The following is a 23847-nucleotide window of genomic DNA, read 5'->3' on the forward strand; positions in this document are numbered from 1 at the left end:
CCATTCATTTTGTGGAACTAAGCCAAAATTATATGTATCCTAGCAATATACTACCATAGACCTTTAGCTATAGAAAGAACACAACATTGTTGCATCTAATGAATTCACTTTCATAGAAAACATTCTACTTCTTGCTGTTGCAATCCCACATCTTGCTAGTTAATGGACTAGTTTTTGCTCATTATACTTAAGGAAACCAGTTATAGTGAATGATACATTATTTAAGGTTGCAAGCAATTTGGGATTGAGACCTAGAGCTGGATCTTCAGTTGTGGCTAAAATAACTGAAGATTGACGGTTGTCATGGGCAAAAGTGGCTTTAAGATCCTGAGGCTGGCTGAGGGCTGTTCTACCTCTTAGCATAATTTAGAGCAGCCTTGGGACTGCTTTGTATTATGCTGGTTGGCTGTTGCCCCAAGGAGAAAGTATAAGCCATTTTTAGAGATGTGTCAAAAATGTGAAAAAAGGTATTTTCAGATCATCTGCATATCTGCTGTATAAAATGTTATAAAGTAAAATTTTATTGGAAATCCAAGCTGAAGGTTGCTTAATTTGTAGTGAACTGGTCTTTGAATAACTAGTCCAGAAAGAGATGGGAAGTTACTATTCTAATTGCAATTACTATTGCAAGAGAAATCCTTTGAGGACTAGATCAGTATGGTTAAAAAGAAAAGTAAAGTAAGCTTATCACTGGGGATTAACTCTGTACAACTAAGGATAAGTACACTCAATCAAATAATCTGGAAGAATTATCTCAGGTTTGTTCTTCTGGTAGAGAAAGTTACACTGAGCTGTGCATACAGCCATTAAAAAGCTGAGAACCTAAAAAGCAGAGAGGATTGTAGTACTGACACTGTGCAGCTGGGGGCAGGAGGTAGGAGACCTGCACATATCTCAGCATGCTCTGCAGGCTCCCATAGTCCATCTGGTGACAGATGGCATCAGTGCAAAGGGCAGCTCTAATTGGCTGACTCAGACTGCCTATGTTCAGCCGGTTTTCCTACAGCACAATGTTTGGATTGTGAAGAAGACATGTTCTTTCCCTTCTGCAGCAGTGGCAGAGTCCAGTGAATACGTATCATTTAAGAAAATGTTGCATAATAGGAAAATGCCATGAGTAGCATTTCCTGTGCTGCAAAACTGGCTCCCTTCAGATTCGTAAGGTATGTATGGTTATGCTTAAATCTTACACGTAATGTTCAGTAAAGTGACAGGATAAAAAAATCCCTAACTGGTTTCGCCCTTTTAGGATTAATTATATTACTGGTTCTTTGCTACAACTTGAGGTTTATTTTGTGGGGCATGAGAAAGCTGAAGACAGGCACACTAAGGGCAGTTATACCATATATGCATTTGTCATGATTAAAAGTATAGCAACATAAAAATTACAAGGTGAAAAGAAAAGAAATATACCAGTGAGGTAAGCAAAGCATCTACCATTACCCACAGTTGTCTTGAAGAGATCTGGGTTTGGCTGGGTAGTCAGGACAACTAGCAAACCAGAAGTCTTCTGGCTGACTTTTTGAATGATTCCTTCAGAAACTCGTTGAGTTAGGCTCAGAGCCTCTCTCTCAGATCTACACATCCCAGAGTTTCCCTTTGGTTTTGTTGCATCCTAAATCCTATCCTAGAACATAGGGGTCTTAAGCATGTGGACTGTGGGATGGATCCAGCCTGCTGTTGCTCCATCCAGCCCAGTGGGGACTGGTAGACCATGGAACTTAGGGATGTGGTAGGATGCTTGAGCCCTACTGAACACAACCTGTGATGGGCAAGTGGCAGCACTGCCAACATAGCCCTACTGCCCAGCCTGCTGCTGTCTCTGCAGCTGTCTCTACCCAGCTCTGAAGTTGCTGTCACTATGGTTGCTGCTGCTAGTCATGAAGATCCAGCCCACAGAGAAGCCCCATGGTCCTTATCCAGCCCAGGGTCAAAGGTGATTTTGACATGTCTTATATAGGTTACACAGGGGAATATGGAGAAAAGATGAAGAGGTATTTCCCAAGGAAGCCATTGTGCATGCAAGTGCCACTTTTTGCTCAAATCCTGCATCTCTTCAGGAGAACAAATGTACTCTGATAATTGGTTGAGGAGTCTGCAGGAGTCTAATACTTGAACAAATTCTCCATATAAACTGATTGAACTCCTATGCATTAAAGAGTATAAAGAAGTGTAGTGTACAATAAGAGCAGATCAAGATGGTGCTTATAGCACAGCTGTGACTTATACTTGGGTCCAAGAAAGAATTTATTAACTTAACTATTTTTAAAAATCATTTCACCTTTGAATCTCAATGCCAGCATGAAAAATAAATAAATCTACTGCTTCCTCATCTACCTTCCAAAGACTTGACTCTCAGCTCAATCTATAATTACACAGCCTAGAGAAGATGCTGCGACTGTTCCTTCAACAACTTTCTTTGGCCTTTTTAATTATGAAACAATGTTTTATTGCTGATATACTTTGATTATTTTTCTTTAATAAATGTTTGGACTTGGCTGTAATCTCCTCGAACAAAGTTAATTTGAGTTCAGAAGTCTTTTTTCTACATTTATCCATTGTTTACCTCTGATTTTCATTGTTTGAAGCAAATTATCTCAGTGTTTATTTGCCTTTTTACTCTAGTAAACCTTGGTAGATACATTTTTACATTCTTTGATTTAACTCATGTTTTCAATTCCCATGGTGTGCTTACTTTCTTCTATTTGATCTAGTTTACCCAATTAACTAAAGTTTTTATTTTCAGATGAATCTTTCTGCTTGTTTGCTTTTTAAATAGTGAATTGTAATGTTATTTGCAGTACTAAAATGAATGCCTTAATTGTGCAAAGACTTATTACCTAACTTTTTACACTGTGAAATCAAAGTCCCTTTGAAATCAGAGGGTAAGCACATGGTAGTAAATCTTTTTTGGATCATGACCTTTGGCTGGATCATCCTTGCTATTGAAAAGACCTTGTGTTGAGGGCTAGAACTCAAATGTGAAAATATACTTTGAATTGGAAATGATTGTAAAAATATACTTTTGAATTAGAAACAGGATTTTAAACCACTAACAAATATGGCCTAAGTTTTGGGGAAATGATTTTGTGCCCTAGTATTTTAGTAATTTTGGATAGTCTTTTATACTTCTGAAATTTAGCAACTGTTTTATTTTTTACAATGATGTTTCATGGTTCTTAGTTCTTAACATAAACTAGTGTGTTTGATTTTTTTCATTCTTTTACTCACAGAAAAGCAACTATAATAATAGGCAGAAATTAGCTTTTGGCCAAAACTGTGCATGAAATTCATGCATGCAGACTCATTGCACCACAGTCAATGCAGAAATTAAAGGCTTCCTAAATATATACTGATGAAGCATATTTTGAGGATTCTAAGGGAACTCTTCTAGTTTATCATATAATCACTGATCCCTGGAAGAACTTGGGAACTATATTTCAACCCATAGTCACAATTTTATATATTGATGGGTTGCCTCATGGATGCACTGGGGTGCTTCAGCAGATCCACTGTATGAAGGGCCAGATGAACAACACAGCTCTAGCACATTTTGTATATTGAAATTGTTTATAATTGGGTCTCAGTTACTGTTCTTACCTTTTATTCACTTTCATGGGACTTGTAGGTTCTCCTTCAAGCATAGCTGGGGACACTAGAAGGAAAAAGCTCACGTGAGAAGAACAAGGTATTTTTAATCTGTGAACCTTATTTGCTTAAGTAGGAGATATTCTCCAGGTCAATAAATCTGCAGAAGTCAGTCATATTCTATACACGCAATGATCACAGCTCTTTAAACTGTCACACACTTCCACCTTGGCTTTCCATCTTGTAATTCAACGATTAACAGTCTTTGCTTACCTTTCAAAAGGAATCCTCTGTTTAACTCATTTGTTCTGGCAAAAAACCATTTAAGTCTTATTCTCATAAAGGTACTGAGCTTTTCCTTCATGCCTACCTATGTAAGACTGGACTCTAGATGATCGTGGTAAAGACAGTATTATTCAGAGTCACCCAGGAGAGTCCGGCCTTGTACTGTGGTCCTTCTTGTACTGTGTGCTTACATTTCTTTTGCACTGTGATCTTCAACTGTCACTGCAGATTACTGTGTACACTGGTCTCAGATTTCTTTCACAGGTCATTAACCTGTCTTCATTTTACCTCAAGCCACATTCAAATTAAGGAAGGCCAGGCTGCCTGCTTTTAGCTAAGTGCTCTAAATGATTATTTTCAGGATCTAATCAATCTGTAAGTTCCACCAGACCTTATATTTCTCTCCTTTTTGTAGTCTGGAAATATTACCAGAACTCTGTCCATCTTGGCTCAAGGGCAGTCTAAGCGATACTTAGGACCTTGCTGGTGTTTCCTGTGTGGGGATGGTACAGCATATGGATCCAAGGAAAACTCTACCTCTATCAATTATTTTTTAAAGATTATTACTTGGAACTCAAGCAGAAGGTTCACATAATGTTATTTAACATCTGTATCTGATACCATGGGTAAGACAGAAGTACAACTCCCTGCTGTAACTGCAAAGGTTTTGCAGGAAACGTTCTGAGTTGCAATGATCCGTGGAACAAACAGAAGTTCACTCTTGGTTGCAGGGGGAAGGGCAATCTAGCTTTTGCCTGGGAGGCTGCAGCCAGTTTCCTCACCATCAACCCCATCTCTCTCCCAGCCTGTTCCTGTTTCAAAACGGGAGGGGAGAATGGGAGGAGAGGGAGCTCATTCTAGGGGTTCCCCAGCCAGGGAAGGGTCAGGGTGGGTGAATGGACTCCCTCCCCTTGAGAAGGCAATACACTGACTCTACCCTCCAGCAAGGGCTGAAAAGCTCCCAGACCTAACTCCCTCCATTCCCTTTCCCCACTTCTGTTCTAAAAACAGCTTGAGGCTGGGAGGAAGTGCAGATAGAAGTTGCAAAAGATGCTCTGTTTTGAAAAAGTCCTCATCTGACCTCTCATGCAGTGAGGGTCAGATTTTCACCAGATTGGCCATTTTTGAAGCTGTCTGCAGCCATGAACCTGCATTTGGTCATGGCTATAAACTGTTTTCTGTGACCATATTGGGTAAAAATTGTCACTTCTGTCTGTGTGCCATGTTCCCTCATCTCTTCAAGGCTTCCTGGGTGGGAGGGAAAAAATCTAAAAGAGCAGAAGGAAAAGGATGAGTTAATGTGACACCTACTGATGCTTTTTTCTAAAGATTTCAGACTTCCAGACTTATCCTAAGACTGTTGATCATTCTGGACAATATCGTGAATAGCCATCATTACATAACTCAGTAACTCAATAACTGTATTTTACTGAATGGAGCCAAGGCCTAAATGTTCATAGATTCGTAGATGCTATGGTCAGAAAGGACCTCAACAGATCATTGAGTCTGACCTCCTCCCTAGGCAGGAAGAGTGCTGGGGCCAGATGACCCCAGCCAGTTGCCTATCGATCCTTTTCTTAAAGACCCCCAAGGTATGGGAGAGCACCATCTCCCTTGGAAGCCCATTCCAAAATCTGGCCATTGTTACTGTGAAGAAGTTCTAGACTCTTCCTTGAACAATGTGCTAAAGATTGTTCCTTGCTGAGGCTTCTCCTTGGGCTAGAGCTGGCTCAGTGCATACTGCATTGCTAGGGCTGCACCTTGAGGTTATGTCAGGGCTCAGCTAAGCTCCAATATGGCTGCAGCAGCAGAATCTGCCCCAGCAGGTTGAGGGCCTCCCTTCAATACAGTGAAATGATGAGATGAGGAGGAATGGGAATGTAACCCTGCATATGCTGAAGGGTTATCCTGGTGCTCCTGCCTATGCTGATGCTGCAGGAAGAATTGTCCGCAGACAGCCAGCAGCTAAGGGCCTAATGGAGCAAACAAGTTGTTGCTCCCTCCTACTGCAGCTGCCTGTGTTTATGCTGCTGGCAAGAAAAAAAAATACTATTTCTTTACTTTGCCTTCTGAAGTCAGAGTGTGTATCTTATCTGGTGGCATGTGGTATGCAAGTAAATGTGGTAATGTTCCCCTAAATCACAAGTATATTAGAGGGATTTCTTCATGTTTTTATGTGCTTTTGTATAAAACTTCCTATAAAGCCTAAATTATGTAATAACCCAGGTTTCCTCAGAAATTACTTGCAAAACATCTATTATAAAATAGAAATCAAATATGTTGATGGTGATACTATTTTTAAAGCTGCAGCTCTTGGGATTCGTTTGACATCTTATATAGTGTTTACTATGTAGTTGTTTGATACTTACCTTCTAGTTCTGTGAATTTGAATCTTCAAGAAGATATTGCTTTGGTATCCGTTTTATTCAGAGATAAGAAGAGTTATTGTTATAAAGGGACTCCTTAATCTTGGGTCAGTCAAATCTGTTTTTAAGCCAGCAAATGCTCTTCAGGAACAGGCATTAACAAGAAGAGATTATGTGGTAACCTGTTGTTCTTTATATCTCAGCATCCCTTGACAAGGCTTACCAAAGGTCAGTGTGTTCAGAAGACAGTACTGGAAAAAAAATCAAATGTAACTTCGCAAGGAACCAAAAATTTTGCTACTGAGGGGGAATTCTTCACTTATATGGCTAAGCACGTTAGATCTCTTACAGAGAAATTTAGAAAATAATTGTGAATCAGTCATAGAAGCAAGAATAAAGAACTATGCGAGTAAAGAAAAGGAGATGGGGGTAGATGCATTCATGGTGGGATCCAATCTAAAAAAACCTGTCACTTCCTTGGAAGTCAGAAAACAAAACTGAATTTTTGCCAGCTGTCTATTATGTTGTGACATTGTCTAATACAGCACCTTAATTTTCCTTCTAACTGGGGCAAGAGAGAGACCGCCATTCATATTATCTGTCTTCTAACAGTGTGACTTTATATATAAATCCTTGTGATATGTACTTCTCATCATTTAGGGGTGTGAACTCTAACACTCTCTGCTCAAAGTGCTCAAAATCTAACTCCATTTATGATTGGTAATGATGGCGGTCCCTTGATATGAGGGTAACAGTAAATAGGGAAGTCATTGATGCATCCATATATAACCAAGGAGGTCTATTCAAGGTCCTCATGTTCAATTACAGACAGGGCAGGTAGTTTAAGGAGAGAGGAGCTGATCACAGTGATATTGGATCACATCTCTTTCTTTTGGCTCTTATCTATCCACCTCCATAATGAGGTGAGTTTGCTCAGAAATTATGATAAGTATGCATTAAATTAGTTTGCTGATCTGAACTTTTTCTACTGTCAGATCTTTCTCCATTTTTAAAACCAAATGCAAGCCAAACCATTTTTAAAAAATTCTGAAGTCATCATATAATATGTGCTTTTCTCTGTTTCTTGTTTCAACTCAGAACTGTAAGGAAAATATTTTGAGAAAATTATTCTTCCATTATTTTTAGCCAAGTCCAGAATTGGGAACAGAATAGAATTTTCAAAAATCCTTATAGGACTTAGGACCACAAGTAACATTTAGAACAGAGATTTTGGGGCAGAAATTTACAGGGATTTAGGTGTCTAACAATACTGTTAGGATTTTGGGTGGTAATGGGTGCTAATTCCCACTTGTCTCTGTTGCACATTGAAACTTAATATTTTGAAACAAAAACAACAGGTACCTAGTGTTATCAATAAGTATTTAAATACCTTTGGGAATCTAGCCCCTACGGACACCTACAAATGTGTCCAATTAGTACATTATGCTAATCTATGCTATTATGCTATACTATCTATTAGTACACTATGCGAATCTGTTGGCTATAGAGCCACTCACAATCTTACCCTACAGCTATTACCTTATGGGGTTAAAAGGTGTTAGAAATTATTATAATAGGTTACTGCCTAAACTTGGGTTTACCCAATAAGCAAATCATACCACATCACTTTGGGGTCTGAGATTAGCATTTTCTCTGCCTAAATTCAACTTACTCGGTTACTTCCTTTTGGAATTTTTTGAAATGTGTTACTTATACCTTGTGGTCAGGTTTGTCATTTTTACTAACCTTTAAGCAAAAACTGTTAGGTCAGCTGAAGTTTGCAGGTTTTGTTTTCTAGTTCCGCTTCTTGGGGCTTATGTTAGTCTTATGATTGGTACAGACAGTTAATTTTAACATTACAGTTATACTTATGACAGACAGGATACGTTTGCAGGAAACAATTTTGCAAGCTTTGCCTTAGCTAATATTAACTATTATGCCATTGCTAGATGCTCTGAAGAAGCAAGTTTTTTTTGTTTTAATTTGCTGACTAACCCCTTTGGTTCTAGCCATCACATGAAGTGGCCACGGCCCCTTCTCCAGGGCCCACTTAGTGCTGGTGACATGGTGCTGCCAGCTTTGCTTCCGGCCTCTCACCACATCCCCACTCCCCACCACCCTGCTGCTGCCTCCACTGGCTTCTTTACATCTGGGCCTCACACAGGCTGATTTGCCTTGGGGGCCACACCTTCCTAGGATTTGGCCCCCCCTCAAGCATGTATAAAGACACTGTACAAGACTAAATCTTCTTGATTTTTGGTAACATTTAGCTTCAATAAAACAAAATTTTCAGAGGATTTAAATGCCTAATTCCTATTGATTTTAATCTGAGTTAGGTGCCAGAATACCTGGATCTGGGCCTTGAGTGCCTAATTTACTTCTGAAAATGGGAGTTGGGGTCCTAAATCACACACTGCCTTTTGAAATTTTCCCTGTAAATTTGTAGGGGCCTGAATTTGCAGGATTCAGGTTGTTAATCAATTACTGTAGATCATCAAAATATGTGTAAAGTATGGCAAATATTTAAAATATTATTATCTAAACAAATGTCAGAACATTTTTCTTTTAAATGAAAAATTGTAAACATAACAGAAATATGTATTTTTGCTTTTGGCAGTCAAATGTGGTTTTTAATGGAGTTTAAATAAATGGAGTTTTTATAACAAAAAAGCAACCGTAAAAGCAGTGATTATATTTTTCATAGTTCATTTGCCTCCTTTGCCCTGCAGATCTTGTACAGAAGGAAAATGAGATCCCTAGTGAAGTCTACAATGTCACTGACTCTGAAGAAGGTCTCAGAGACCTGTTAGTGTTTAATGATCCTTATTGGCCTGTACAAGAATGGGTATGACCTACTAAAATAGACATGTGGTTCTTTAGAACTATTAACAATGTAATTTTCTTCATGTGTTAACTTCATAATCAAGGGTATATGTTGTAGCTATGTTGGTCTTTAGGACATAGGAAGACCCAAAGAACCTTGTCTGCCAACATCATAATAATGCGTTCCTTAAGTGCTGCATTTTTCAGATTAGGTGAATTGCCAAAATTGGGTGCAAAGTTGCAGACAGTTATTTAACAAACCATATAATTTTGATTTTTTTTCAGTTTATGAAGTGTCTCATAAAAACTAAGTCAGTCACCCACTTAAGACATCTAACTTGTTCTGAATATCAGCCATTGTTGCTTTACAAGGCGTAGCAGTATTACACAATTTTAATTATAATGAAATTATGGCTATGACCATATTTGGGTTGATGAAGCCAAATGGCTTTAAGATAATTAGCACATCTGATAATATACTATATTAGACAATAGATCTCTGGGCCCCTGCTTCCTCCTTAAAGTAAAATATGGACTGTGAGAAGCTTTACTCATAGGAGTTGAATGCTGCAGTGGCATGTTACCAACTCTGAGAGCACGACATTTGTTTCTCCAGGTACAAGTAGCAGTGGCACACCTTGTGTAATGGGAAGAGACACAATTTTCTGCATCATACTTTAGAACCCATAGTGCCTTTACATGCACATGTAGAGGGACTTTAGAATCATACCAAACAAAATGTAAGTGTATAGTAGAGCAACTCCTAATGTAGAGATAACCCAAGTGCTCCAAGTTTGTCCAATCAATCTTTCATTGGGTATGCCCTGTACAAACATAAAAAATATGTTTACCAAATGAATAGCTTAATGGCTTAGTAGTGTAGAAAACTTAAATCACAGGTTCAATTCCAACATCATTGACTGACCCCTTTATATTTCAAAGGTAGATTAACATGTAGCATACCCTATAGGGAAGCTTTCTTAAATGACCTTAAAAACAAGCATTCTATCTTCACTGTATAGATAAGGCAAGTGGTTCTTTCCAAAATATTTGGCACTCAAAACTATAACTTACCCCAACTCTGTGTACCAAGAGGTGGCAGCATATTAATAGAGCTGTATTCAGACCATTGTGTAATTTGTGGGGCCCTTGGCATGAAGGCGCTATGTAACTGTTCATAGTATGTTATGCAAATGTAAGAAAAAGTTCAAGTAACAAAATGAGGTGGTGCTGCTCATTTAAACAAATATTGTTTTAAGTGGAATAATATATTTTAAGTAAATTAAAAAATAATCAAAGGCCATAATAATGACAATCCTTAAAATGTCTCAACTGGATAATTAACTAACTTTAGCTCAATATTCATTCCCTACGTATCTCTTATAGTGGGAAAATAATTAGGGGAAGAAGCATACCTGACAGAAAATGTAATCTTTTTAAATCTGACTACACTTATCACTATTAAAAAGCAGGTCCTCCTAAATATACTAAGGTACTATTTTGATTTGATATTTAGAATATTTAGAAGAATAAATAATTGTGGTTTCTGTGTGGTAACCAAAAATAAATGCTTACATTTTCATAGTCACAGTGAGACTCCAGAAGAGATTGAGGAAAAACTTTTGGTTGCATGAAACAATCTGAAGATAAGTCCTGTTTGATCAGTGGTCCGCATAAGTGCTGAGTTTGAAATTATGAATGATTGAATGATGAGAATGATTGATGGGCCTCACCCCAAATATCTTACACTCTACGTACAAGACAGGAGACAACAGATGAATACAGTCATAGAGAAAAGCAGAAGGGGACATTGAGACAGTGTTAGTCAGGATGGCAGGCAGTAGGGCTGTGTGAAGCTTTCGTCTCTGATTTGATGCAGTGGAGATTTGGCCCAATTCAGTGGCTAAATCTCTGAATCCAAATCAAATCAGGAGACTGTTTAATCTCTCCGAATTGAATCAGACCCCTCTGAATCGACTCAGAGAGATTTGGAAAGATTCAGCGATTCGGACTTAGACACAGCTTTAAAAGTTTTTTCTATGTACCTCAAGGTACCAGGCAGCTCATCAGCACTGTGATGCTGGGGTGGATGGACTGTCTCATAGGAGCACACTCAGCAGCACACCCAGAAGTGGACCAGAACCACTTCTGGTCCACTTCTGGGTCCCATGGGGAGTGTGCTGGGCCCCCCATGCTACATCCCCTGTCTTGGTGACTGGTCCTCCTGGATTGGGGGAGGGGGGGACCTGGAGTCCCCCTGCAGCTGATCGCAGAACCAAAGGGCCATGGGTGTGCCCCCCAGCGTGCTCCTGGTGGACCTGGAAGTGGACCAGAAATACTTCCAGTCCACTTCTAGGTTTGCCACCAAGCACATGGAGGGGGCCCCCTGCGTTCCTGTGGGGCTCTCCATCTACCCCAGCATCGCAGCATTCATGAACTGCGCCTGGTACCTCAAGGTATGTAGAAAAAACATTTAAAGCTGTGTCTATGGCTGAATTGCAGATTCTCCAAATCAGCATCGAATTTCAGATTCAGATTTGGCTGAATCAAATCAGGGACAGTGATCTGAATCAACAAATAGAATCACTGTTCCTGATTCAGGCTGATTCTGAATCGAATATGGCCCATTTCGCACACCCCTAGTAGGTAGTGGTCCTAATACATCAGAAATTCTAATTCTTGTCAAGATTTCTTTAGGTGTTATAGCAAAAATAAAGGTTTAATGAAGAAGGATTAATTTGGGGTTCAGTGCTACTGTTAGAAAAGCTGGTGTCAAGTTCTGGTCAGATCAGCTTTGTTCATCTCTGCATAGCCAGAAGGTTGCACCCATTTCTATTGATCATGGACAGTAATTGTGGCTTTGTTACCTCTGGATGAAAATAATAATACTGTGAAACATTTTACATGGGAATATATCTTAAACCTGTCTGGAAACTGCAGCTGAGGCAGATTTTAGCAGTTTGCTTGTTAATCAGTGTATCATCCTATGAGCTTAGTAAATGGGTGTTCTATGATTTGTACTGGCAGCCAATATTGTTCTAGGTTGATTTTTTTGTATGTCCTAGGACCCAAGTAGCTAAGAGATTCCCTGTCTTCTCATCAGTCACTGCTGCAAAGACTCCTAGGCTAATGTTTCACTGGTAGAAAAAAAGAGAAGCTGTTGGAAGTGTCATCCATTAGTGTCATGCTTTTGGAACTCACTTCGATGACTAATCCTACAGTTCTGAGGGTGAAAATCCTTCAAAACACTCTTAATTAGGCAGGGAAATAACTGGTTTATAGTTCAGGTGCCAAACTGAGAAATCAAAATAAATTTAAAAAAACCCCAAACCTAGCTTGCCTAAAACTGTTTTTTCCTGTTGATACAAAAAGCAGAGACATTATATTTGGTAGCAAAAAAGATTAACCAGTTATCAAAGAAAATGTTTTGTTCTCCTGGAATTGTTTCAAGAAAGCAAAAGAAATGAAGTACTAATTCACAAGGCTGCCACAAGAGAAGCCGCCCCCTTCTTTTAATCCATTAACTCAGGGATTAGGGCACTCATTCAGGATGCAGGAGATCCAATTTAAATCAGTTTTCTACTTGAGGGGATTTTAACCTTTTTCTGATCTCTCTCTGGAGGCCGAAGCACTTGTGGTTAGGTTATTCTGGAGTAGATTACCCCACGGTCTCCTGCTGATGCTGTTCCAGTTTGTATGATTAGTTAAACATTCACTAGGCACAGAATCGAAACAAGGTGTGCCATGGCCCAAGTGAGTGCCCTAACCAACAGGGTAGGTAATAATTTTATCTCTCATTCTTATTCTCTAGCTATGCATTCATGCTACAATTCAGTGTTTTGTTAGCTCAGCTACCAGAAGCAGGTTAGGTATGTTAACATTTTGCTCTCCCTTGTCTAATACTTTGCTGATAAACTCATTAGGCATGTCTACATGAGATGCTTACTATGGAGTTACCTAATTAGCTCTGCAGTAAAATACCAGTGTCTACACTTGAGACCCTGTTAGGCCAAAAGAAACTAATAAATGCTGCCATCAGATAGTACTGCCCAAAACAAGCACTGTCCCATGGTGGAGGGGAGTAGGTTGTAGCTGTGTTGGTCTAAGGACATAGGCAGACAAGGTTCTTTGGATGAATCTGATATCTTTTATTAGACCAACTTAAATAGCTGAAAACAATTATTAAGCAAGCTTTTGGGTTCAAAAACCCTTCGTCAGTCTAAGGAAGATTCAGCAGTGAAACACCAACTGCGGAAACTTCCTTAGCCTGACTGTGGTATCATTTATGGGAGAACCACAAAAACATGGAATACGTTTCAGTTGTTCGATTGTCTGAAGGCACTGCTTTTACTTCATAATGAAACTAACAAAGGGGGCCCAGATTCAGAAGTCTGAATTTTGTGGCACATAGCTGCTTTTTTGTGTAAGGGAATGTGCTGTGGTGCATTGCCCTCTCACAAGTTCTGGGAAGCATCATTCCTTGAGCAGGCCCAGCGGACAGAATGCAGCACTTGACCTTTGGGTCTTGAAATTGTGCTGGCCTCTGCAGAGCAATGAAGCTACAACTGAGCCTTCTCTTAGTTTTCCCAGTCTCTTTTTAGAGGCCATCACTCATAGCAGCTGGGTAATCTGCATAGACTGATACATTACAGTATTTTTCGAATCCTTGGGCACCTTGACTATTCCCAGACGTTAAACCTTTGCCTGATGTCAGGGATTGAAGGGATCAGGAAGGGAGATGCCACCTGTGCACTCTTCCTTCCTTTTACAGCTATGCAGGACTCAGGCAAAATTTAGTGATAATTCCTCAGGGCACTATGCCATCTCCCATGTCATGTTCAGTGCACGCAGAGATCACTGATGGCTGACAAATAACTGTTACAGCCAGATCACTGGTTTCTAACTTTTAGAAATTTTGGATTTGAATTTGAATGAGTAGTAGGTACAAAAATGTCTTTGGATTGTGATGTGCTGGGGGAATTATATATAGAAATATCCCTTGCACAGTGTGGTCAGATAAGATTCCTTAATTCCATTCCACCATTCTCTGAGGGATGAGTCAAAACTGAAAGGATAATGCATTCAGTAAGTTGTTTCTTTCCCCCCTCCCCCAAGAACTGATGCACAGCAACTATAGGGGGCAATGCAAGCTCATCATCCAGGCTATGTGTACAATGCATTCCTAGCAATTGCACATTGTAATAACAGGTTGCAACTTTCAGGTCTGAAATTTCATTTCTTGCTTTTGAATAAGTTGATTTGCTACCCAGAGCTATGAACTGCATGGTTATTTTGACTCTAAAAATCAGGGTTTTTTTTCTGCTTGCACTGCTTTTAGTTATTAGTTTTTTCTTTAGTAGCCAGTTTTTTAATATGTATATTTCAACTGAGGAATAAGTATTTAAAAGGGGAAAAACCAAAATCAAACAAAATAAAAATTATACGTTTGAGGGAATAAACACTGAAATTGACCAGGAAGAAATGCTCACGGTTTGCGCATGCTTCTATTTAGTTCTATGGTTCAGTCAAACCATCTGTCAGTGTTTCTGACATAATTTAATTTCTTCAAGTGAGTTTCTTTCTGACATAATTTATACTTCTAGAAGTAAATCTAAGTAAGGGTGTGGAAATCAGTTTCATTTAATCTTTTTTTTGGAATTTTCTAAGGAACATGCATATATATTTAAAAAACCTGAATGAGGGAGACGTTGTCATAAAAAGTGTCTTTTATATTTTAAATTAATCATTTTTATTTTACTTCTGTTAATTGAAATGCACTTTACTGCAGGAAAAGAGTAAGGAATGAAAATAATGATCGTTTCCAACTCTTGCTAATCAACAGTGTAATACAGAAGTATATGTTTATACTTTCTTTCCTCAACCCTTTTATCAGTGATAAAAGATTGTTTACCAGAGACAGAATTAAACTTCTGTTAACTTGATTTAAAATTTTCTGTTACAGTCTACTTTGTATTGTTTCCATTCTGTTTCACTGTAAAAAATCTTTTAGGCTATTTCTACTTACTAGAGTTTCCCTGCAGGAAAAATGATGTAATGTTCAGTACAAGCAGTAAAATGCACTTTCTGTAAGTTAAAGCTGATGGATATATAATTTAAGTAGATTTTGCTCTTAAAAATATAGCAGAGAGGTCACTTACACAGAGATACCATTTGGATTTCTCTTACAAGAGGAAGACAAAGGCACCTGTAATCAAGATTGATATTTATAACTGGAACTGTAAACACCCAAGCCCAGATAAACTAGTTTAGTCATTACAGCCAGGTACAGACTTTACACTTTTACTAGTGTAAGTGATTGGAAACCAGTCTATACCCATAATGGAACAGAAGTTTGGTGCACACAGACTGGTTTAAAAATGGCAAAACCTGGTCTAGGATTTGCTGGCCCCTACCTACCAAAGGTCAAATGTGTGTTCTGTTTGCTACTGATCTAAACTATGCCGCTTACAGAAAACCCTGTAATTTATATTGATTCTGCCTCAGGCTTTTGAATATCTGTACTTAGCCTACAAGTCCAAAGCTAAACTCAGATTCACCCTGGCGGCAACTTTTCCACATGTGGAGGTATCAGGCTGTGGGGACTACAGAAGTGGCCAAAATGAGATATTGCTTTTGAATATTTTTTCTTTTTTCCGTTTAAATTCAAAACTAAAGATGTAATTTAAAGGAGGTGAAGGCCCCTGTGGCCAGCCCTATGAGGAGAGGCTGAGGGACCTGAATCTCTTCAGTCTCCACAAGAGGAGACTGAGAGGGGATCTTGTGGCTGCCTACAACCTTATCAGGGGCCACCAGCAGGGACTCGGGGAAAGTCTGTTCACCAGGGCCCCCCTTGGAGTCACCAGGAACAATGGCCACAAGCTGAGGGAGGATAGGTTTAGGTTAGATGTTAGGAAGAACTACTTCACTGTAAGGGTGGCCAGAGCCTGGAATAGGCTTCCCAGAGAGGTGGTGCTCTCACCTTCCCCGGAAATCTTCAAGAGGAGACTGGATGGGCACCTGGCTAGGGTCTTATGACCCCTGCCACCCCCAGAGCTCCTCTGTGCCCATGGCAGGGGGTTGGACTAGATGATCTGTCTAGGTCCCTTCCCACTCATTGATTCTATGATTCTATGAATCAAAACTTAAATTTAGTACTTGATTATACATGTACTAAATAAATGTTCAGTAATCACTGTGTCTCATGTAGACATGCCCACTGGGTAACAAAGAACATTAAAAAGGTGAGACGGCTGAAACTTATCTCAGAAAAGAAAGTGAATGTTCTAGGAGTAGGTCAGACTTTACACAGGTAAAGACAATGTCTAACAACAGGCTTCAAGAGCAAAGTAAAAACCCTCCCAAAAACAATAAATCAACTTAACAAACATGGATAGAGCCTGGAGAATGATCTTAAAAATGAAGATTTTTATATTTAGCAAAATAAATATAGCATAAAAAGGGAAAAAAGGAAATCTTCCATGATTAAGCAGAAACAGCTAGATCCTGTTCTACATATTAGAGCATCCACGTTGACTTGAGTATCTAAATGTCATTTTATTCCATGCTGTCCAATTGCCTGAAAATCCATTAATGAATCTACTTTTGTAGTACACTGGTGTCTTACTCATGAGATTGAGTTACAAAAATGCAGTCAGTTGGAGAATACTCGCACATCTTTTGCTTAACTGTTTTTTGGGGAATCAAGCAGAATGCAGTAGAATTGCACATAGGTAGAATGGAATCTGGCTTAATATGTAAAGTATTTTATCTTATTAGATGTTCCAAAAATACCAGAATTTCTCCTCAGGCAACACAGATCTCAGAATGCAACCTATTGTAGATAAATAGGTGTATCCATAGTGTATGCACACCTTGAATACTATGCCCCGTTCTGGTCCCCACTACTCCAAAAATGATATAGAAGAACTAGAAAAGGTCCAGAGAAAGGCAGCAAGGATGATTAGAGATATGGAAGGGCTTCTATATGAAGAGGGACTAAGGAGACTAGGCTTATTCAGTTTAGAAAAGAGGCACTAGAGATAATAAAGCTTTACAAAATACTAAATGGCAAAGAGAAAGTAAATGAGGATTTATTATTTACTGTCTTTCACAAAATGGTAACTAGGGGTCACAAAATGAAACTAGTAGGTAGTAAATTTATACCTAACAAAAGGAAGTTCCTTTTCACACACTGGGCATGTCTACACATGCCCCCCCATGGTGCAGTTGTGATTGTGTCATTATTTAGTATTTGCTTTATGACAGAATTGTTCAACATACGGCCCATGGGCTGCCGTGTAGCCCTCCAGGCTGTTTTTTGAGGCCCAAGATGCTGCGATGGGAAACGAAAGTAAACACTGTACTTTCATTTCATGGGGGTGATCTGATACCGCTTCCTGTGAGGTCTTTGAATACAGCTCACCGGCCCACTGGGTGATAAAAAGTTCATGATCTGGCCCCATGTTCAAAAAGATTGGACATCCCTGCTTTAGAAAGTACTAAATGATGGCGTAGTAACAGCCATTATTGCACCATCCGGGGGTGTGTAGTTATATTTAGCAGCTATGTCACCATAGTGATGCACTATAGCAATGTAGATCATCGCTATGATAACATAGTGTTGGCATCATGGTGTGTACTTGCTGAGAGTATGTTGCCATAGTGATGAGCTACCTCACCTTAGCATGTCACTATAGTGATGTAATGTCATGTGTAGGTGTACCCACTGTGTAAGTGTGGAACGCATTGCCATTATATGATGGTTTAGGCAGATTAAAAAAGGGATTAGATAAATTCCTTGAGGAAAGGGATATCAGTAGCTATTGAGATGGGAGTTAGAGTTATAGCCCCTTAATCAAAATTTCCTAGACCTTAAATGAAAGGCTTCAAGTGAGAGAGGAGCAGTGGAAAAAACCCGGCCATGCCCTTGCTGCCACTTGCTGCCACTTGCCCTGTCAGCATCCACTCTCTGCCATTGTGTAACACAGGATACTGGGCAAGATGCACCTATGGTCTGACCCAGTAAACAAGTCCTATGTTCTTGAAAAATGCACATTAAAAATCCCAAATCCCAGGCTGGTGAGTATCATAGCATTGAAATGTATTGATTTATAGCAAGTGAGGAGTTAGGCCAAAATAGTTAAGAAAGTCCGTGTCCACACGAGATGCTGATTGTGCAGTCATTACTGCAAAGTCATTTAGTAAACAAGTAGTAAATGACTGCACAGTAACCTGAATTACTGTGCAGTAGCGCTGATGAATGTCTTTTTTGTGATGTAACTGTGCAGTAGCCTAACACTACTGCACAGTAGTGCTGTCTTATGGTTTTTGCCATGTGACCTACTGAGCTGTCAGCATCCCATATAGTCAAAATATTTGAAAAACGAAAGGTCTGAGAGGAAAAGATTTAAAAACAATGGCAATTGAATTGGCTACATATGTAACTATAAGTCTTCTCCATGGCAAAAGGAAAAATAGAACAGTTGTGGAATTTCGTGAGTTAATGTAGCAAAATAATTCAATGTTTTTTGTCTTTTGTTTTTTGCTGTTGAAGACAGCAAGGCAATTCTTAAGGCACTTCTTTTAGAGAACAGAGAGGTAGTTGGAAAAAAAATAAATCTTTTAGAAGGAAGTTACATAGTGACTTGATAAACTCAGATCACTAGCACCAAATTATATGTAGCAGAAGGTTCAGATGGGGCTGAAATTTGAAATGGAGGTATCTGAGAGAAGGTGCAATATGTCTGTAAAGACTAGCAATGATTCCTGATGGGTGATGGGTGGAAGTTCTCTAGCCTGGTGCCTATTTTTTAAGAAGAAACTAGAGGAAACCCAATGAATTAAGACCAGTGATCTTCACCTTGCTTCTGGGGAAACTGATTGAGGGTCTAATTAAGGCTAAAATGGTTCAGCACATGGATAAGTATAACCTGAGAGGGTCAGACCAGCAAAACTTCAGTAAAGGGAAATCGTTCCTCTTTAACCTTTTAACATTCTTTGAAAAAGTTAATAAAATAGTAGATAAAGGTGACCTGGTGAACATAAGTTATTTGGATTTTCAAAAAGCCTCTGATAAAGTCCTTCATAAAAGACTATTAAGGAACCTATATAATCATCAACTAAGGGGCAAAGTCTCATAATGGATGAAAACTGAATAAAAGATGGAAAAAAAGTTGTGTTGAATGTCTTCCCCTTAGAGAGAGGTTAATAATGGGGTGCCCTAGAGTTTCCTGTTGGGGCCATTGTAATTTAATATTGTAATATAATTCTTTGGACACTGAATTTGCTTACACTGACCTGAAGATTTGGTTAGTCAAAATATGGAGGGCAATGAGAAATTCCAGATGGACTTTAGTGCAAACAGAAACTGGACAGCATGATGCCATAAAATTCAGGTTGGATGAGTGTCAGGTTTTGGTATTCTTTATGATCCATGGGCTATTTTCAGCCCAGGTCAGGTTTTGTTATTGTGATTCTTGAATGGGATTATTTAGAAGAGATTCAAGGACACCTTGATGGCCAACCTGAAGAAATGTAATGCCTGGGAGACTCAGACACTTACTTGTTCCCAATGGTGTAGTGATGCACAGCAAGGCATGTATCACTTTGAGCAAACTTACCTCAGTCATTATGGAGGTGGATAGACAAGACAGACAAAGGGAAAGGGCTGTGACTTGACATGGCATCCGCTCCTTCCCCCCTGGAATGATTTGCCATGTCTTCAGTCTAACGTGTATCTCAGATGAGTATCCTCAATCATCTGTGGACTCAACTATGTCTTCCTTATTTCCTGAAAGATGTTATCCTCATAGTGAGGGACTACTGATGGCCTTGGAAGATTACTTAGCTCTTCTTTGAGCAGGTCTCCCGCTTGCCTACTTCTGAGAGCAGACAAGCCTACAAAAGCATCGGTAGGTCCTCAGTATACAATGTCATTATCAATTCCATTGGCAGATGAAGCAACATGAAGCAAGAGACTATAAAAGAAAAAGATGTGATTGCTACATGAAACTCCATTCCTCCATGGGCACAGAAGCAAGAACTACTGATAGCCATTGTTTATGGCTCACTTGTGAGCTGCGGAAAAAAAAGGAAAACATGTTAAACTGGCACTGCTCCTTTCTTTCAGCTCTTCTGTGAAAGCTGTGACTTGTAGCTGCTTGTCTGCACTGGAAGCCCTCACTTGTATTGTTCCATGTATCTTAGTTCTGTCACATTGTCAGAAGATCGAGGAGAAAGTGTGTGTTGTTAGGGAAGCTGACACTCAGTTCAGCCTCTTTCTCTAGCATGGACAACCCTGTTGATGATTGTCCTAGCGTCAAGGAGAACTAAGAATCTGAATAAGGAGCAGCTGTTAAACTTCAATACAGAAAATAAAGGCTGAGGTCATAATCTTACACTGCAGCTAATAAATTGCATGACTACAACTAAGTTTTTTTTTGATCATCTGTTGAGTGATAACAATGAGGCAGTGTGTGATAAAGATACACATTTTAATTTACAGAGAATAGGTCACTTCGTGCTCTACTCAAAGTGTGTACAAAATCCATTCCCGTTAAAAGGAATCCAGTTCAGGTTTTCCTAATGCTAACTAAAATGAGAGATAACAGACTAAGTGTGTCCTCTTTGCAGTTGACACAGGTTCAGAATTCATTAAGTTTTCATCTGTTTATAGTGAGGAGAACCTTTCGTAGCACTCTCTGTAGCCCTTCCTAAGAAGAAGCTTCTTTAGCCGAGGCAAAAATACACTATCTACAACATTCAAAATTTGGAGCTATGAGTAAATGCAGTAAGAAAAGATGGCTTGTTGGCAGAAGCAACATATTTACAAAAATATCCCATTAAAATAAAAATTGCATTATCTTGGTCAATAATTCGTTCGTTTAATTCTTATAGCAAATATTAATAGAGTTCCTTAAATAAAAAGAGGGTTGATTTTTTTTTTCTCTTTTGTTGTTGCAGCTCTGTTTGTATTTACATCCAGTCATTTATTGCCCATTAAAGAAGTAATGCTATGTTAATGTAAGGGAAAAAATCAATGCTACTCAGATCAGTAGCTGTGGGGAAACAGTGCAGCAGCTGGTTTGCAAACAGCAAGCCCACATAGATCAATGAAATTACAAGCTAAATCTGCTGATGCTCACAAACTGCTCCAGCATTGTGATGTCTAACCTTTCTCAAGTTCAAGATCTCTGGCAAGCCAGCAATAGCTAAATGGAGAAGGGAAAAAAAAGAGAAACAAAGCAAGAATATAACAGTGTAGTGGAGAATTTTAGTATGATATGTAATATTCCACTTTTGAAGTTATCAGTATAACTGCACATTTGTAATAGATATAAAAGCCACTGCAGTCTCTCAGTGAGGAATGCTGTGATCTACACTCTGGAGATTTTCTTCCTTAAGAATGTTCAAATCTGTTACACATTACCTTGAACTGTAACACTGGAGAGCTAGAGAACACTTCAGTAATGCACTTGGTAATGCGAATTCCAGAAAATAATTTATCAATGAACAACAGTATGGCTTCTGGGATGTGCAGTGTCTTTTGTTTTATGGTTTAGTTGTAGTTTCCTAAGTGGTTTGAATTTTGTGCAAACTGTAAATTAAACATGCAAAATGTTTGCCTTGTTGAGTGAAAGATTTATTTTGCATATTGTGTCCTGTTTGCATGGTAAGGGAAAGAGCCCCCTTTAATCCCAATTACAGCAGACTTGAAAACATGGACTTTATCATTTTCACATTAGAAATTTGCTTCCATTTTTCCATATATAATTTTTCAGATTCACTGCAGTACCTACTTGCGCCACGTATTTGTGCAACAGTTCCTTTGACAAGATAATCACCAAGAAAAGAGAGAATTCATCCACTGAAGCTGGTTTAAATGGAACAAACAAGCCAGCCTTATTCTAAAAAGAAAAAATTTGATTTTTCCCCGTCCTGATTGACATATTAACACTGCTAGAGACAGATGATAATTCTATGTGTAGACAGAGTTCTTGCCAACCAAAGATCTCCAAGTGCTTGGAAATATTAATTAAACCTCAAAATACTCCCATGATATAACATCTGCTTTACAAGTAGGTAAAGCAAGACACTGGGACATTAGAAAATTGCCTGCTGTCTTTCTGAGAGTCAGTAGCAGAGCTTGAAACAGAACTGCAGGGTTCTTGCTGCCTGTTCTCAGATGTAGTGCACACTGAATGCCATTTATATTGTGGTAAAAGTCAGTACATTCTCTCAGTACTTCCTTACTATAGCCAATGAAACTGTCTGTCTCCTTCAGTCAAGCAAAGAATGGAAGAATGAAACCACTGAGACTGTACAGACTCAGAGTGTGCAAAAATAAAATCAACAGTGGATTGATGTGCAGCTTATTTCAAGTACTTCCAACTGTTTCTGGACTACTTGTTCATCCCCAAGTTTGAATCAAAGTAGTTTTTCTCCATAAAGTTCCCCAATATTAAGATAAGTAAAAGAAGGAAATTAATATTCTATTTTGAATGTATAGTTGTATTTTTAATTCTCTACCCATTTCCTCTCATCTTAGGCTTCCCTGATTTTGGTCTGTTGCCCTGATTACTGTTTGCTTGTTTCTGATTTGTCACTTTATTCTGCTGTCCAGTAGGCTGATAGTAAGATAATTAATGTTTGACAGGAGAAAGATTAGGTATGGCAACAGTGGTGGTAGTTTCTAGTTAGGCATAGACCTTCGTTATTAGCTTGACCTTCTCTTGTAGACACAGAGCATCCCCTTCTTTGGTTTCAAACTAGATAGAAGTCTGAATGCAATGACCATTTGCGTAGGATATGGGTGAATTTCAGAGTTCGAGTCAAGATCTGTATTTGACCGAAAATCCTTGTCTGTGTAATAGACTGGACCTCAATACATCTGATAACCTCAGATCTTGGGAGTGCTTAAATTTCAGATCAGAATATTTGTTTTGAGATCTCTTTGTAGATACGCTTAAGATACTCTTCATTGTTCTTCAAATCCCATTGAGAAGTCTGGGGAAACTAATATTATTGGAAAAGACCAGAAATAAAGAAAAGGAGTGAAATCTTGCACTTATGAAAACTAACAAGACTAGGATTTCACTAAAGGTACTCTTTTAAGGGAAGATCCAGGAATATTTCCACTTGTCTATGCAGTATAGATGAACCTGTATTCCTGCAAAACAAACTGTTCTCATGAAGAAGTTCTGACTTGATATAAGTATAGAAAAATGGAAATGTGTATGCTACCTATACGCGGCAAATAAGGTTCGTTTTGTCTGGTGAGTAAACAGAACGAGAGTTTATATCTTCCCTGATATAACAGACCAGAAAGTAAAAAACAACCACCCCCACATCAAATGAACAATCCAACAAACAAAAACCCAAACAAAACATCCATCTGCACTGTAAAGAAATGTAACATGGTGGTGTGGAAAACAAAAGGGCTGATGGTAGGGGGTGCAGTTGTCTTCCCAAGATTTTTTTTATTATAACAAAAACATCCCCATGCCCACAGATCCTCAGTAATAATTCCTCTTGACTGCAGTAAGTACCTACTTTTGAGGAAGAGAAAGCTGATGAGCTACAGGCTTCCCTGCTGCTAAATTCATCTAACAAGCCACTCCTGATGTTTTCAGCTTTTAAGACCAATAGGAACTTTATAGATTGGTTTGATGCCCTCCTCAGTATACCTGGGATCCTGAAACTTATCTGTTGATGTGAAGAGCAGGATTTAGATATGTAACTAAAAAGCTTCAGAGCTGAACATTATCCAGCTATACTGTTGCATCAG

The 23847-nt window shown here is 38.9% G+C and overlaps 1 protein-coding gene across 1 annotated transcript in view; it reads left to right on the plus strand.

The window, feature by feature from the left end:
• Positions 1 to 23847, plus strand: part of LOC149872951 (uncharacterized) — a 550350-nt gene that overhangs the window by 321810 nt on the left and 204693 nt on the right. Inside the window, exons 11-12 of the mRNA XM_090037132.1 lie at positions 1053 to 1163; positions 3629 to 3688. The gene's annotated coding sequence lies outside the window, so the exon portion shown is untranslated. The remainder of the gene's footprint in view (positions 1 to 1052; positions 1164 to 3628; positions 3689 to 23847) is intronic.

The sequence above is a fragment of the Crocodylus siamensis genome, chromosome 1 (assembly GCF_052110815.1).
Source record: "Crocodylus siamensis isolate JL-2025a chromosome 1, ASM5211081v1, whole genome shotgun sequence".
Lineage (NCBI taxonomy): Eukaryota > Metazoa > Chordata > Crocodylia > Crocodylidae > Crocodylus > Crocodylus siamensis.